The 17,924-nt window shown below is 40.9% G+C and overlaps 1 protein-coding gene across 9 annotated transcripts in view; it reads left to right on the forward strand.

Moving 5' to 3' along the window:
* The first annotated feature begins 2,512 nt into the window (after positions 1-2,512).
* The window catches only part of PLEKHM3 (pleckstrin homology domain containing M3), a 196,900-nt gene continuing 181,488 nt past the window's right edge, over positions 2,513-17,924 (forward strand). For 2 of the 9 annotated variants that reach the window (XM_019446213.2, XM_019446215.2), the window contains exon 1: positions 2,513-2,785. The gene's annotated coding sequence lies outside the window, so the exon portion shown is untranslated. Of the gene's footprint in view, positions 2,786-12,309; positions 12,473-17,468; positions 17,546-17,924 lie in introns of those variants that run through there. The other 7 variants (XM_019446216.2, XM_053905422.1, XM_019446208.2 and 4 more) reach the window with 5 other exon arrangements.

The following is a 17,924-nucleotide window of genomic DNA, read 5'->3' on the forward strand; positions in this document are numbered from 1 at the left end:
GATACAATGGTACGTGTCATAGAACATGCAAAGATGAGTTAGATGAAATCCCTGACCTTTGGGGCATGGAGAAGGAGATATAATAGGGGAGCCTCAGCAGGATAATGGGAAAGGAAGAGTATACAGGAGTGGTAAAAAAAAAAAAAAAATGTGAGTCGGGAGCTTAGAGTGGAGGAAAAGAGTATGCAGGAGACAAGTCTGAAATGGTGGAATATTAGTCAAGATGCTTTCAGTTGTAAGCGACAGAAACTAAAACTATATTTGGCAGACAGTGATATAATTGGTAGCATCGCTGTGAGGTCTAGGAGGTATAAATAGATAGGCGACCCTATGGATTCAGGGTAATGATGCTGTGTCCTTGTAAGTTTGCTGTTTGTAACAAATGTACCACTTTGGTGCCGGATGTTGATGGTGGGGGAGATTGTGCATGTAGGGGAGCAGGGGGTGTATGGAAACTTTGTATTTTCCACTCAATTTTGCTGTGAACCTGAAACTGCTCTACAAGATAAAGTCTGTTAAAAAAAAGAAAAGAAAAGAAAAGAAAAGAAAGAAAGAAAGAAAGAAAGAAAGAAAGAAAGAAAGAAAGAAAAGATGGTGGGGTTGCTGTTCTCAGACAGCCATTTGAATGGAGACATGAACTTAAATGTTTTAAATTTAAAGAGTAAAATATCCCCTGATGACCTAATGGAGGCCTGAGTAACTGCCCAGCTGAGATTGTTCTCAGTCCTTGACTTTTCATCCCTTTTCTGGGACCACCCCCTTGGTTCGGTGCTAAGGCTCTATATTAGTGATGGTGAATAAATTCAGTCATTTTGCAAATGTGACTCTTTAATGCATTTTATGTGGCAGACCCTGTGCTTGATGCACACTGGGAATACAGTGACAAAGCCTGGGCCTTTGCCCTCAAACTTCACAGAGTGGTGTAGTTTTTCTCAAAGGGTAGTCCGCTGACCGCCTATGTTGGAAGTACTTTGAGGCCGTTGTTCAAATCACAAAATTCAGGACAGTATCATAGACCTTCAGAATACAAATGTGTGGATGTGTGACCCAGGAATTTGCATTTTTAACAAGTATTCAAGAGCCTTGACACTCAAAATATGGCATCTCCTGGGAGTTCATTTGAGGTGCAGAGACCCCACCACAGATGTCCTGAATCAGAATCTGCATTTTAACAGGATCCTCATACATTAAAGTTTGTGTTTGAGAAACCCTTTTTTAGAAGATTGTTACATGCTGACGTTTGAAAATCACTGGTCTAGGAAGAGGATATACAAAAACGAATTTGTAACAATGTGACGAGTTCATTTTAAAGGAACATGTGAGTGCCTCTGGGTGTGCATAAAAGGAAAAGGTTCACCTGTCAGAGGTTTTCCGGACATGTGTGACAGCACCCACTTTTAAAGGGCAAGAAGTTAGGCTAACAAGATGCGGCAGGGGTGAGGGGTCTCATCAGAGGAAACCACAGTACAGAAGTCCTGAAGTGAAAAAGAATACTGCATATTTAGGGAACAAGAAAGGTACCTCAAATTGCAGTGTTGTCGTTATTGTTTTTTAACTTACTGAAACTCTGAACATCAACTGAAGGAGGTATCAAAAAATAATTATGGTTAAAGATTTTCTCATTAATCTTTAAGGGAAAGGGGGTGAGGGATCAGACTTTCAATTCCTTTCATGTTGCTTTCTCTAGCCTCCTTGGACATTTTTTTTTTTTTTTTTTTTTTTTGCATTTATTTCTTCACTTAGTCATTCAAACATATATACATTGGGCACTGGTGCTTTGTGACTATTATGTGGTGGTGAGTGAAAACAAATAGTTCCTGCCCTCAGGGAGTTTATAGGTGAGGCTGGGGTGGGGGTGAGAAGCCAATAAAATAAAATAGGTAAATAAATAACTGTGTAAGTATAAGTTGAGAAAATGGTAAGGAAGTGTGCTGTGATGGAGAACAATGTGGGGAAACTTCAAGGAAAGGCTTACCCAGCTAGACCAGCATATCCTCTTACAAAGTGGCCAAAATCAATGTGGGTTTGCTGTGGTGGGTGTCTTACTAAGAAGCCCCCGGCTGCCAGTCAGTGTGTACATGAACACAATACACACACACACACACACACACACACAGCACGCCACTGTTGTGCTGGGAATCCAAATGGGGGTTGAAGACCTCCCCTCAAAATCATCCCCTTTCAACCTGCTGTCTACAACATGAAAGGACAGCGAAAATTGATTTTTCTCCGCAGCTCCAAACATGAAATGAGAAGCAATCTCCAGCTTGTAATAGTCCCATTTTCAGAAAGAACTTATATGAGTAATTTTCTTAGGGAGCTGCAAAAAAAAAAAAAAAAAAGGGGGGGTCCAATCCTGTGTGTCTGTCCCAAGTGAAAATTTCCAATTGCAAATATTCATTCGGGCGTTGGGGGGAGCCGTGCGGAGACTCTGCGGCACACGCCATTGTTTTCAAAACGTGTGTGATAAAAATCTTGTCTAAGGAAGCAGAGATAAGGCCTGGCTGTGCGGTCAGGCCCCTCCCGGGCCGCTGGCTCCTTGGGCAAAAAAAGACGAGTCCTTGAGACCCTGGAACCTTGTGTGTCCGGGTCTCGCTTCCCGGGTGGCTGGGGGGAAGCATTTAAGAGTGGGACCGCGAGAAGCGCTTGTAAACAGACGGCCGGGCTGGGATGGTCGGCGGCCAGACGGGCTGTCACGGTGAGGCGGGCTTGCCCGAAGCCGCGCCCCGGCCAGGAGTAGCCTGCAGGCCCCGTAGGTGAAGGCAGAGAAACAGCCCGCGGCCAGGTGAGCATCTGCCTGCGTCTGTGCTGCCTGGCTGGCCAGTGGGGGAAGGGTGTGGGGATGACAACATTGTAACACATATCCGAGGGTATCCCTGGGGTTGCGATGATTTTGCTCTTTCTTCCGTACTCTGGCTTTTAGTTCCTGCTGGAGACTGCGCTGCAATGTAGTGGATAATGGGTGTGGGCAGATCACACGATGCATTGTCTGCTTATTTTTTATCAATCAGGTATATAAGCAGAAAGCAGTTGAAATAGCACATCCTGTTCTGTGCGCTGTTTTTAGTCTCCCTGCTTCCTGGGTCCTAGAAACCAAACCTCAGCAGAGCTTTTAACTCACATCACGCCGGGGCTTCTAGAGAAACGATTGTTCCTTCTGTTGACAACGCTCATTTCTAATGTATAGTAAAGGACGCTGTGTGGCTGATGACAAGCATGATTTGGGCCTCTGTGAGAGGGTTACTATGCTAAAACACCAGGATGAGGACATTTCAGACCCACTCAACAAATAAAATTGTCTACTGAGGTATATGGTTGAATAGCAAATGGATATTGGTCTAGATTTATAGCTTGCATAGCAGGGCAGGTTTGAATTTACCAGGTCAAGCTGAGATTGAGCTATGCTGTTGTAAACTTATTTGGAAGTTTTTTTCCTTTCTTTTGTTTTTACCTCCTTGGAAAAGAGAAACACTTTTTTTTCTTTAGTATTTTCAGTAGTCATGGTGAATTGCAATTTATATTCATTCATAAGGTATTTTATTATAAATCGACTGCATGTAAATTTTAATTGTTGTGTCTGTAATCAAATACAAGCCAGTTTTCATTTCATTAGCTTCAAGAAAATGCTTTGACCAAAAATTGGGCTATATACAGATGTGTCTCCCTGGTCACATAATCTAACTTTGAGTTAGTAGAGTATTAGATTAAATTGCATGTAGATAAGTGTTTTGAAATCAAGCACATCAAAGAAATAATACTAATGCCTTATGAGTTTGTCTTTAAAATGAATATTTTCTCAATGTGATGGTTCATAGCAAGAACTATAAAGCCAGACTATCTGGATTTCAGTTCCTGTGTAGCACCTTCCTGTTGTGTAACCGTGGGAAGTTACCTGCTGTATTTCCCAATCTGTAGAATGGGTTTAGGAATAGTTCTGCTCTCATAGGGTGGTTGTGAGGATCAAATGAATTAATATTTTTAAAGTGTTAAGAATAGCACATGTAATAATTGCTATATACATGTTTGTTAAGGAATACTTAAAGGGTTCCTGGCTGGCTCAGTCAGAAGAGCATGTGACTCTTGGGGTCATGAGTTCAAGCCCCCTGTTGGGTGTAGAGAGTACTAAAAAATAATAAACTATTTCATTGATTTAAAAAATACATAAAATAAACCTGTGTTGAAAGTAGAATGGTGATTGCAGAAGCTGGGGTAGGGGCTAAATGGAGAGTTTTGTTAAATGAGTATAGTTTCAGTTTTGCACGATGAAGAGTTCTACTGATTGGTTGCACAACAGTGTGAACGTTACTGATGTACCCTTGAAAGTAGTTAAGATGGCAAATCTTATGTGTATTTTCCCACAGTTAAAAATTTAAAAAAAATCCGTGTTGGCAAAGGTGGGTGTTAAAATTCTTTCTTTTTTTTTTTTTCCTTGAGAGAGAGAGAGAGAGAGAGAGAAGTGGAGCTCACCCAGGGCTCATGTTTTACCCAAAGTGGGGCTCGTGTTCACCTGAAGCGAGGCGTGAGCTCACGAACTGTTGAGATCATGACCTGAGCGGAAGTCAGATGCTTAACAACTGTGCCACACAGGTGCCCCGGTATTCAAAGTTCTTATTAGCACACAGCAGCACCACCCACAGTTGCCTTTGTCATTGTGAAAATGCAACTTCTTACAGTCATCAGTAAGATTCATTTATTTACTAAATTCATACAATTAAGTTTTATCATAAAGACATGAACATGTTATAAGAACACCTAAGACTCTATAGCAGGCAGAATTCTAAAAATGCCCCTGTACCAAGATTGGATGGCCTAATCCATGCAACCTATAAAGATGATGAAATATCACTCTTTTGAGTATATTATATTTTGTGACACAGTTGAATTCAAAATGGCGAAAATACCAGAGTGGTGCTTGTCTAATCACAGGAGTCCATAAAAGTGGAGAGCTTTCTCTGGCTGGTGAAATCCAAACGATTTGAAGCTTGAGGAGGAACAACATACTGTTGCTGTTTTGAAGGTGGAGGGGACACTTGAGAAGGAATGCAGGAGGCCTAGAATTGCTGAAGTTGGCCCAGCATGGAAACTGGAACCTCAGATGTAGGGGCACAGTCTAGCAGCTGGACCGTGCCAGCAACCTGAATGAGCTTAGCACTGGGTTCTTTACCAGAGTCTTCAGCTAGGAGCCCAGCCTGGCCAGCAACACCTTGAATATAGTCTCTTGAGAGAGGCCCTGAACAGAGAACCTAGTCAAGCTTACCCAGGCTTCTGACCTTCAGCATTGACCTTAAGAAATAGGTGGTGCTTTAAGCTACTAAGTTTGTGGAAATTTGTTATATAGCAATAGAAAGTTAAGACAGGGGCACCTGAGTGGCTGTCAGTTAAGTGTGCAACTCTTGATCTCAGCTCAGGTCTTGATCTCAGTGTTGTGAGTTCAAGTCCCGCACTGGGCTCCGTGCAAGGGCGTGGAACCTACTTTTAAAAAAAAGAAAGATGAAAACTAATACAGACTTCCGCAGAAAATTGGGCAAAAGACAGAAACAGACTATCCATAGAAGAGGAAATTAATGGCTAATAGATGTACGAAAATACACATTACGGGCGCCTGGGTGGCCCAGGTCATTATCTCATGGCTCATGAGTTCAAGCCTGGCATCGGGCTCTGTTCTGACAGCTCAGAGCCTGGAGCCTGCTTCAGATTCTCTGTCTCCCTCTCTCTCTCTGCCCCTTCCCAACTCATGCTCTGTCTCTCTCTCAAAAATAAATAAACATTAAAAAAAAATACATTCTCTTTTCATTAACCAAAGAAATGAAAATTGGAATAACAGCAGGGTCCCATTTTTTCCAGCTCTTAAAATTTACATATTGTTAAAAATTTCAGTTCTTCACATTAGTTAGGGTGCAGCGGAGCAGACACTCTCAAATGCTGTGAGGGGTTAGCAAATGGTATAACCTTTCTATAAAACTCATTGCTGAATGTATGAAAAGCCTCACCAATGCCCCCACCCCTTGACCTAATACTTCTACTTCTAACAATCTATCCAAAGGAACTTAGAAATACCTTTTAAAGTGTATTTATTTTTGAGAGAGAGAGAGAAAGAGAGAGAGAGAGCATGAGCAGGGCAGAGAGAGAGGGAGAGAGAGAATCCCAAGCAGGCTCTGCACTGTCAGCACAGAGTCCGAGCAGGGCTAGATCTCATGAACTACAAGATCATGACCTGAGCTGATATTAGGAGTTGGACGCTCAACCGACCCAGATGCCCCAGAAATATTTTTAAAGTTAATGTCCACAAATGCTTAATGTAGCTTTGTTTTCTCATAGATTGTTGGAATTTAGGCTTTGGGGTATAGACCCAGGATAATTATCCAAGTGGAAAACAAAGAACTATAATGGATATGTAACCATTTGCAAAAAGAAAGACATCTGCATATTATGACTAGGAAAACAAAGCTGGCCTGGGTTGGTAACATCTGATGCCTAAGGAAACACTCAAAGCTATTATTCATTGAATATTTATCAGATATTTGACATACTCTATTTCAGTTTAATCATGTTTGCAACCTTCCCATAATACTTGAAGGCAAGCTATAAATTTACATATTTAAGAAGCAGGCAGGCAGATAGGTGCTACTTTGTTTTTTTTAACGGTTATTTATTTATTTTGAGAGAGAGAGAGAGAGCACGAACAAGGGAGGGCAGAGAGAGAGGAGGAGAGAGAATTCCAAGCAGGCTCTGTGCGCACAGCGCACAGGGCTTCATCCCATGAACCCGCGAGATCATGACCTGAGCCGAAATCATGAGTCGTACACTTCACTGACTGAGCCACCAAGGCGCCCTAGGGGCTACTTTAATTACTAGTTTCAGAAGACCTGATTTTAACAGGAACCTGGAAAAGATTAGATCATTTGGGCAGATGTTTTAGGATTCTCCATCTCTAGACAGTTTCCAGGAGCACTAGAGCAGTGCTACTCTTTCGTTTTCCCCACTGCTTCTCTTTCCTAATTTCATTTTGCTCTATTCTTTCACATCCACAGAAACATCCAGACAGTGCCAGTTGCCCCCTTGGCACTAGCCAAATGCTGATTTTCTTCATGAGGAAGTGTTAATCCCTTAAAAGAAACCGTGTGGAGGGATGGTTAGCAAGGGGTTGCTTTTTTCTTTTTTCTTTTTCTTTTAAAGTGTATTTTGTATTTGATTCATAAGTAGCTGAACTGTATTCCAGCTTAGATGCAAGCTAAATAATTCAGAGCCCTGAGTACTGAGTGACACTATGATAAAAATGACCACCAGTAGTAAATTCCATGCATTATGTTTGCTCTATTTCATTGGCTCCTGTGGCTATTACCAGACAGACAATAAAAAGCCCACATAATTAACCCTCATGCTGACAATAAGGTGAGAACTATATGTGTTCTGAGGGTGTAATTAATCTTGACGGCAATGTGAGTTATGAGCAAAAACCAAAGTTAAAATATAGAGGCCATTGTATTAAGATGTCAGGCCTGCTATTTTCATTAACATTTCGTTTATTTTTCATACACACTAACTGTTAATTTGAGTTATGTGTTTCAGATTGGATTCTCTGATTACATGCCATGTTTGTGACTACTGTAGAGGTTTATTTGTCCAGTTATCTTGATTAGTGTAACCAATTTATAATTCAGTACAAACTAAAGCTGCTTTGTTCTGCATTATCAAGTTTACTTGTGGACATTTATCTAGTGGGGAAATAGCTAAATATCCACTTTACTTGTAGTTTTTTAGCCACAGAATAGGGAACATGTATTGCAGGTTGGAAAACATCAGCACTGTAACCAGCAGTTTTTAATGCTCCAGGAGATTAACTAAATGATCTTTTCCCACGTGTTCTTGATCCATTTTTATCAGCACTTTAGCCTTTCCAGAACAACTTCTCTTCCACCTTTAGGGATTCATTGATTCATTGGCTGAACAAGTAAGAATTGAGCACTTGTTTTGTACCATGACACATAGCTCTTGTACTTGGGGCCAGGAAAACAACCTTGACTAAAACAGTCATAGTCTTTGCCTTCATGAAACTTACAGTCTAGTGGAGGAAACAGACAAGTAAACAGGCCATTTTGCACAGCATAAAAAGCATTATAATTGAGGAAATTAGGATGCTATGGGGACACATAAGAGGGATGTCCAAAATGGACATGGGAGGTCAGGGAACAAGTGATACTTCAGCAGAGACCCAAAGGCTGAATTCACATTAGCCAAGTTGTGTCCCTGTGTGTTGTGGGGTAGAGAGAAGAGAGGGGAAATTCAAGAGATAAGCCTGGGAAAGTAAGTGGACATGAGCTCTTACAGGCAATGTTAAGGAGTGTATGGTTTTTCCAGAAGACAGCAGGGTTTTAATTTTATGTTTGTTTGTTTGTTTATTTATTTATTTATTTATTTTTATTTTTAAGAGAGCTAGAGCATGAGTGGGGGAGGAGCAGAGAGATATATGTAGAGAGAGAGAGAGAAAGAGAGTGCGAGAGACAAAATCCGAGGTACGCTCCAGGCTCTGAGCTGTCAGCACAGAGTCCGACACGGGGCTTGAACTCACAAACCAAGAGATCATGACCTGAGCTGAAGTCGGACGCTTAACCGACTGAGCCACCCGGGCACCCCAGAGTTTTAATTTTAGAAAGGCCAGTTAGGTGGTAGTGTGGCGACTGGATGAGAGGAGAGCAAGACTGAAGGGAAGACTGGTGGTGGTGTCTGAACTAAGGCAATAAGGAAAGAGAGGAATGGATATATTTGACAGATGGAGGTGTGGGTGAAGGGGCCAGAAGGGTCAAGGATGATGTTCATTTTCTGGGGCAGATGATGATGTCCTTCACTATATGGGCAACGTCAGGAGGAGGGGCAGGTTGAGGGTAAGATGAAGAGCTGGGTTCGTGCATGTTAGGAGTTAGGAGACATCCAAAAGGCAGTTGCATTTGTGGGTCTAGATCTTAGGGGAGTAATCTGTTGCTCATCCACCACGTGGATTGTAGCTGAAGCCACAGAAATGGAGAAGAGGAGGAACTAAATAAAAGGGTTATGGGGGAAAACAGAGGAATGTGTGCATTTATGATATGAACATAGGAAAGGGGAGCTCATAGTGGGGACTGAAATGAGCATGCAGAGATAAAGGAGAAATACCGGAAAAGGCTACATCAGTGTATTTGGGAGTGTGATGTTCAGTAGGTCAAATACTGCTGAGAGGGCAGGTTGGGTGTGGAGTGAAAAGTCTCCTGGGGTTAGCAAGAAGGAAAATGTTGATGACCTTTGCCTCTGCAGTTGCAGCTGGTGAAGAACCAGATTCCCTCTGGTGGGGAGAATGAACGAGTGGTGAGAAGTAGAGTCAGAAAGCATAAAGAGCAAGTTTCTTCTAGGAACTTGGAATTCAAAGGGAGGAGGAGAAAGTATTTTAGCTGTAGAGGAACTTGGAGGGCAAGGGAGGGTTTTACTTACTTGGTTTTTCTTTTTTGAATCATTGTGCACTTGTACAATTGAATCTCCCTGCTCGAAGACCACCCGGAACGCGGGAACACAGTGACTCATGCTGCCTTGAACGGTGCAGGAGTTCCTTGAGTAGATTAAAACCTATTTCAGAGCTTCCTAAACTGATTGCTGTTACCACTCTCTGTACCAGTTTGTTGGTTTATAATGGGAGGAGATCAAAGAGGATGCGGTGCCCTGTTCACTGGTGCCATGCAAACTCCTGTCGGCATCCTGTACCCTGCTTTGGAGTTCACAGAGCACTGCATTATGTCATTAGACTTGCTTTCTAAGACGACTTTTGAAGAGGGTAGGACAGGTATTATTTGACCTGCATCGAAGTGACTGGAATTCAGGTTCAAATGGCATACCTCTGGTAGTAGTGCTTGGAACCTTGAAACAAACAGGCCTTCCACTTCCAGGTCTTGTGGTCCCAAAGTAATTGTCCTTCACTGAAATGTTAGATATGATGTCTAGAGATTCTCTGGAGTGTGGTGATATGAAACCGGGGCGTATCAACTTTCAGTAGGCCTAAGAAACAAGACTGAAGGTTGTGGGTCAACTTTGTTACTTTGATTGAGCCCCAAATACACTGATATTCTTACCCCTCTTCCTCCCCACCAAAAAAGTTCAGTTGGCTTTAGAAGGAGACAATTTATTTGGACCTACCTTAATAGTTAAAATGTGTTGGAATTATATATGGTCATATTTAATTTGAAATGATTTCTTTAATTCTTTTGACAGAAACGCTTATTAGCAGGGGTGGATTTTTTTTGTTTTTTGTTTTTGTTTGTTTTTGTTTTTTGTTTTTACAGCAAACATTTTACAAGTGCTTCTATTTATTGGCTAAATGAAAAATGATGTCTTAGGGAAACATTAGTAAAAGGTTTGGGCAATTAGGACTATGTCAACATTTGCAAAAGCACTTATTTGGCCTAAATGAAGTCATAGTTATTATACCCTTGCAGACATTACAAGTAATGTGTTCAAGGTCACTAAGAGAATTGATGTTAGCTATTTAGAGAACAGCTTTTTACTCTGTTTAGGGACCTCTCATCCACCATTCCCTTAAAGAATTTACAATGACACAGAAGTATTACAGATGTGATTTTTTTTAAAATAAATTAAGTATAAACTGTTTCCCTGGGTGTAAAGATGATATTTAGCATTTAACTTTCTGAGTTGTGGGATTAACAAAGATTTAAAAATAAATAATTTAAATAATTATTTTAGTTATTAATAATAAATAATTTAAAGTTGCTGAGGTTTGACACTAAAATTCAAAGCCCGATGTCTGTAAAATTTTAGCTATATTATTTCAGAGTAATTAATTTGCTATTAAATGCCATCCAGGACTGTGTGTGCATTTTAGAGTCTTTTTTCCACCCACTGGCAATATTACTTTGGACACATAACTTCATCGCTTTTGAATTTCCTTTTGGGGCACCTGGGTGGCTCAGTCAGTTGAGCGTCTGACTTCGGCGCAGGTCATGATCTCACAGCACATGAGTTCGAGCCCTGCATCAGGCTCTGTGCTGATAGCTCGGAGCCTGGAGCCTGCTTCAAGTTCTGTGTCTCTCTCTGCTCCTCTCCCACTCACACTCTGTGTCTCTCTCTCAAAAATGAATAAACATTACAAAAAATAATACAAAACTAAATCTGAATTTCCTTTTCTGTAAAGTGGTAATCATAATAGCAGCACTCTGATAGAGTTGTGAGAATTTAACAAGATGATGCAGATAAAGGGCTTAACTAATGACTGCCCTTTAGCAACTACCCAAAAATAATAGCTATGACTTCTTAATCTTGGTATTGGCTTAGGAATTATAAAAACTCTCTTTATTTTGTTTTTAAACATTTTATTAAATACATCATTCCACATTTACCATGTGTCCATCCACACTGAATGAGTCCTTTGCAGTACATTTTTAGTGAATTTAGTATAGTAGTGGTGGTCTTGGACAACGGGCATTTCTTCGAGTCCCAGTTATCATATGCCTGTCATCTTAATGTCAAAAGAGCTAAAGGAATATGGACCAATGAGAGCTTCAAAATGAGTACGTGCTGCAGAATTGTTTTCTAAAAATCCATTCCATGCTAATGATAACAGTCCATAATAAAAGAAATTTAAATCCAGAACTAGAGATGAAAATGTAGTTCCTGCTCTTTTTTTCCTTCATACTTTGTAAACTTTTCCTTTGTCCTGTATGATGGACAGAGGTTGTTTCTGACCTTCATGTTGTATTTAGCAAAATAACAAAGACTCATCCTGTTATTTTACCTTACCTTGTCCTTATCTTTGAAGGTCAAAGACTGTTTTGTCTGCCTTTGCTAGCCTTGCTTGTTTCCTGACAGAATTGGTAAGAGGCCTCTTGGTAGTCAAGTTTGTTGTCACAGATTAAGTTGAAAAGAGAGGGAGGAGTCATGGATGCCATTGATCACCACTGAGTGTTTGTCCTTTCAAATAAGAAGTGAATCACCTTTTGCTTAGACCTTATCATGGGTCTGATACTCTCTAGATGCCTTTAACAAAGACCCAGCTCACTTTTTAACAGGTTCAATTGTAGCTGATAGAGAAAACAACAACAACAACAACAGTTAATGACTTCACTGTACATTCACCCTAAGTACCCATAGGAACTGGTTTTGTGAATATGTACTAACCCATAAGCTGATTATTGTTTTGAAGGTTAAAGTTGTAAGTATTTTCCCTTCTGCTAATCAGCTGCAGTGACCTAAGGAATTGAAGTCAACAGGAAGTGAGGCATTTATTCATTTCTCATGACATCCCAGTCATGTAGCCTTCTATTGGCCAGAGATGTCTCTGTGGGTCAGAAAGACTTGGGCAGCTTTGTGAAGCCCTGCATTCGTGCCTTCCATTTGTGAGATTATTCATTTACTTTGAACTGACTCTTTGGAACCTTTGAAGCTCTTACCATAGGTTGACAGCTTCATGCCAGACGTAACAGCATTTCTAGAGCAGGTATGATTGATTTTGTTTGTGTGTTTGTTTCCTTTGTCTTTGGTTTCTTCCAGCTGAAGTCATCTCTTTGTAGACTGTTAAGACATTTAATTGTGTTTGGTCATTAAGACTTTTTATTATCTCTTGATTATTAATGATTCCTTATTTATGTTCCTGTAACACCTTTTGGATACTTCTGTTAACGCACTGTTTACACTTGGTTTTATGTTGTTTCCCCACTAGCTATTAAGCTCTTTTAGGACAGAAGCTGTGGTTTTGTGTCCCCAGCCTCTAGTGTTTGGGTACTTGGTCCATGCTTGTAAATGCTTGTTGAGTATAAATGGTTGTGTGGTTAGAAATCAGCTAGTTTCTAATAGGAATAGTAATTGCTTTAGATTTTATAAGGAGCTTTTACATATATTAACTGCATTTGTGCTTTATAATTTTCTAAGGTAGTTGGGGGCAGGCATTGGCAGGATTTCCATTTTGCAGATAAGGAGGGCCCAGAAGTCATGAGTCAGTCTGACTTGCTTGTAGTCATTCAGTTTAGAAGTCAGTGCTGGGACATTAACCCTTTGTGGTTTCAGAAGTTTGTGTCCTCTTTGCCACACCTCTGTCCCATTGAACAAATTCAAAACTGGGTGGCTCATTGTTGGATTTAACCTACTTACAGTTTATGGTCCTTCTAACATCAGTACCCCTGAGCAATTTAAGGTGACTTAAAAGGTAATTGAATTTGGTTGGCCCAGTAATTAGACAGGGATTTCAGGAGCCTCTTTTTGTTCCCCATAGGGCCTTCAGCTGACACTAGATGAGTCATCTTGGTTTCTCTTTCATCATCTTTAAAACAATCCTGCTACTTTACTTACCTCTCTCTGTTTACTATTGGTTTTTATCAAGAAGCTTATCAAATACTTTATAAACTATACTCTAAACCATGCATATGAAAAAGATTATTCTCAGTAAGCCAAATCGTGATATGAGTTGATAACATCTTTGAAGCTACTTTCCTAGTTCCTTTTGGGTGTCTTGCATATCTGGGTCTCAGTGTATCTGCCTGGTGGTTGTTACATTCATTGTTGTGGTCGGTCATGTATTCAGCTTATGCCAGCTGGCTTGGCTCGGATGGCATCTACATGGATTCTAGTCAGTTATTCCCTGTTGCAGCTGGAGGCTGACTGTAGCCAGATGTGGTTTTTTATGATGGGAGTTTTTGCTTTCTTCGTCTCAGTCTTAGATAATTTGAGGGTATTTTGTTTGTTTTTTAATCTCTAGTCCTTACCATGGAGGTAAAGGGAAGTGGAAAACATTGAGTCTGCATTTTCAGACACTGACACTTACATAACTGAAGTTTATGTCTGTTTGGTTTCTAAAAGTGGGACATATTGGAACTCTGGTGGTTTTATGAAATGGGATTCCCAATCAGGAACCTTGGCTTTCCAATCCAGTGGTTGACATCAGGGCATAATAACATTACTGCCTCCAACAGCAGAGCAATCTGAGATTTGAAATGCCATGCTTATATTTAGTTTGGTTTCTGGGAAAACATCTTGGGGCATTAAATGTCTCAATGATTTTGCAAGCAGCAAACATGTACTGAAAAGTGCTTTAAATTGATTGGGTGTATTTCAAAGGGAACGTCTCTTTACTGGTATTAGAAAGAGCTTGAGCTCTAAGTCAATGGGAAATGAGACCAGCCCAACTACTGATTTGGAGTGGTTCACAAAACAATTCCCTAGCACTGCATAGGTGCTTTTGTTCCTATAAAATGTCTGAGTGAGGTCTTGGCTGCCTGACCTTTGCCATGTTATTTTTAAACCTGGTTCCTACAGCTTAGAAGCTTTCTCTACCAAGAAAAAATTTTGAAGCTCAAATCAACATACATTTTGTTAGATGTTACTTAAATGAGCTTATAATGAATTTAAATGTACTTTTGCCAGAAAACCAGAGTGGTGTTTATATTTATAGACGTCAGTGCTTTGAAAACCTACTCTTTATTCAGTTGTTCATTCAGCAAATATTTACTGAGTACCCATTGTGTACTAGCCATAGTTCTAGGCCCAGTGGGGGTTATGAAAATGAAATGGGTTAGAATCACCACTCTGAAGTTTCTGTAGGTCCAGCAGGTAGGTGTCTGACCCTCAGGAAAATTGTTTATCTTTGAGCCTTCATTTTCTGTCTGTAAAATGGGGATAATAATACTCCCATTACACATTGTGATACACACAGGCAATGTACCTGGCACAATATAGGCTTTTGAGAAATTATAATTGTCATTGTCATCATTTCAGAAAGAACAGGCAGCATGCAATGTATATGTTGTTGGGGCAGTACCAAGAGATTCTGTGGACCTTTAAATTAAAGAGCAGACTGTTTTAGGATCAGGATTTGAGCTTGTAGAGTGGAAAGAATTTCACAGGTAGAGGTGGGGAGAGGGTACCTTAGAGATAGCTGTGTTAACCAACATTTTGGAGCTGGGAAAACAAAATTTGAGCTGTAGCATTGCAGTTTGGAGGAAACGAATATATTCTAGAAGAGAAGCGGGCAGCGGGGCAGGCAAGCCAGGCCAAGATTGTGCAAGGTTTAGAGTGTCAGGTGAGCAAGTTGGACCCTGTCGGCAGAAGCTTCATTGAAGGATCTATTTGCTACTGTCTCCCCAGTGCCTAGAACAGTGCCCAGCCTGTGGTGAGCGTTCACCAAATATCTATTGAATGAGTAACTGACTGTGGTTTTAGACAGATTGAGCTTAATTTTGTCATGAGATAAGCCAGGTAGAAAAGTCCTATGAATAGTTGGGAACCTGGGACCAGAGGTTAGGCCTGAGATTGAGACTTGACAATGGACATTTGGAAGGCATAAACATAGAAGTAATTATTGAAACCACAAGTGTGGAGAAATTGAGCCCAGAAGCATATGTAGCTGTAGTTGGAGAAGAGAGCTCAGGCAATGCCCACATTTGGTGAGGAGACTGGTGAGGAAGGGAGGAAGATGGAGACTGAGAATGAGAGGATAGAAATGAGAGGAAAAGTCTGTGTGTGGTGCCTGTGACGCACCGGGGATGTTTGAGGAGGGGCTGGTTAACACCATCAAGGAGGACCGGGACTTGGAGGAACACTAGTGGTTGTGTATGGAGGAAGTCTCCGGAGAGCTGTAGACGGGAGGTTCAATCAAGTGGGCCCTCGTGCCAGCTTGTGAGGTGTAAGTGGGCACAGCACACCTGGGGACGTTGCTTGGTTTTTTCAAGGTTAGTGTTACTTGCTTTTTGAACATGCGTATAAACAGACAGTGTGCCCAAATTGTATATATAATCTGATTCCAGTTAAATACTGGACACAACACACCTATTGATTTATTTTCCCTGAGTTAGGAGACCATGACTGATTTTTATTTTCTTTTCCATGTCTGTCAGTATTTTCCAGTTTCTATGAATATTTATTGCTTTTAGAACTGGGAAAACACTATACAAATTATCTTCTTAATGTTATTCTCCTAATGTGTTACATAGCAATAGACTTCTCATTTATTAAAACTTATAGACAATGTAGCCATTTAATGTTCCTTCTAGGCCTATTGAAAATGGGATTCCATCTGTGTTTCTAGGTGTCCTTCTCCTCTGAAAGACCTCTGAACTCCTTACGAGGTCCACACTGGCACTATTTCCTCGTCTGCTGTTGGTGGCTCGCCTCTGCTCCATCCACACGCCTACATCATCTGTATGTCAAATCACCATGAAAAACCATTATCTCTTATAGCCTTATGGTCCAGAAAGGTCGTCTTACTAGGGTCAGATCCTCTGTGTGGTGGATTCTTTACATTATATAACTTAGAAAATTTTCCGTCAGCTACAACCCGAACCAAAGTGAAGAACACAGAAGAGCCACATGTGCTGACCATCCTTGTAATCCCTCTTCATTCTCACGTTTGAAAATAGATTGGCAGAAACCGTTTAACCTAGGTGTCTTCAGCATTGCATTTTTCTCCATAGTCCAGCTGTTTCTAAAACTACCTGGCCTCAGACACCCTCTCAGCACTCATTAAATTCTGATTACAGGCCATTTAGTCAAGTGGGAGGAAGTCAGCACTTTTACCATCCAGCTTTGGAGAACATGGCATCTTTGTGTGGGCTGGGCTGGTATTATTGCTCATATCTGCTTCTGCCTCAGTGTGGGAGGACTGACTTATTCATCCTGTTAATTAGCCTGGCTTAATGAGCATGTAAACAGCAGACTTCCTTGTTAGAAGATAGCAACACACTGATTTCTCCATCCTGTTACATTATGATGTGTGCAAGGGATTCTTTGGGTTGAGCTTTTCTTACCACACTGACGAATGGACTTCAGTTTCTCAATCTTTTAAATAGGAGAAATAACCCTTTTTACAGAAAGGGCATTTTATGTAAAATCAGATAAAATATCTATAGATCATTGAATTTGGCTGAAAAGTAGTGTATTGTAAGTAGTTGGTTGCTGACTTTGCCGTTGTTGGGCTGACACATCTTTGAAGGTATAGACCAGGAACATGTGGTTGTTGAGTGGGTGAGGTCCAGTGGAATGCTCCATAATTATATAGTTTACATTTTTTAAAGGCATGTTGGAACAGATACCTAGTGAGTGATCCACAGGCTTAGCAATTTGATGTGAGCAACTTTGTTGGATGCAGGTAGCTGAGTAAAGCACTCAGTGGTTAAACGATTTGCTGGAGGCCACCCAGCACGTGTGTGTGTGTGTGTGTGTGTGTGTGTGTGTGTGGTTGAGCCAGATTTAGAACACAGTTCTAATTAGCTCCTAATTTCCAGTTTTGTGCTGAGGCAAACCACACTGCACCTACACACTCAATTTATTTGGTTCACTTTGTCAGGGGAACATAATCTGCATATTTTGACCTGTCTGAATATGTTGTTATTTTTAATTAATTTCAAAACTAAATGAAGCATGCTAGGGAAAGGTATTTACTTATAGAGACTAAATTTGGCATTAGCTGCTTGTGTTGTAGTGAATTTGAGGCCTGTATATCCTAGGGAAAAGATGAAGTTCCAAAAAGAATGAGGTTGCAAAATGGAGCCCCAGAGGATGAAGACACAGATTATACAGGAGGGTAAGTAAGCAAGCACCTTGCCTGGTGTCCAGTCGCTTCAAGTGTAGAGTGGGATACGTGGGATAGAGATTGTTGGTCATTTCAGTGCGATATGGCAAACCCAGGGTGCTGCGAGAGAGCCTGAGCAATTGGGAAAGGCTCCCTACCTTGGAGCAAAGCAGGGAGGAGTAAAGCAGTAAGGGGGATGCTGGTTAGGATCTACAAATTGGAGAGGTGGGTAGTCACGAAGGCCCATGAACATCGCACAAAGGAGTAACAGTGCATTCATTCAACACATGAATAGTTAGTGCCTTTTGTTTTTTTTTAAATATGTCAGACACTATTTTATGCACTTGGGATACCTTAGTGAACAAAGCGAGCATAAATTCCTGCCCTTGGG

Source organism: Panthera pardus, unplaced genomic scaffold (genome assembly GCF_024362965.1).
Source record: "Panthera pardus isolate Hobbes unplaced genomic scaffold, ASM2436296v1 HiC_scaffold_10, whole genome shotgun sequence".
NCBI lineage: Eukaryota > Metazoa > Chordata > Mammalia > Carnivora > Felidae > Panthera > Panthera pardus.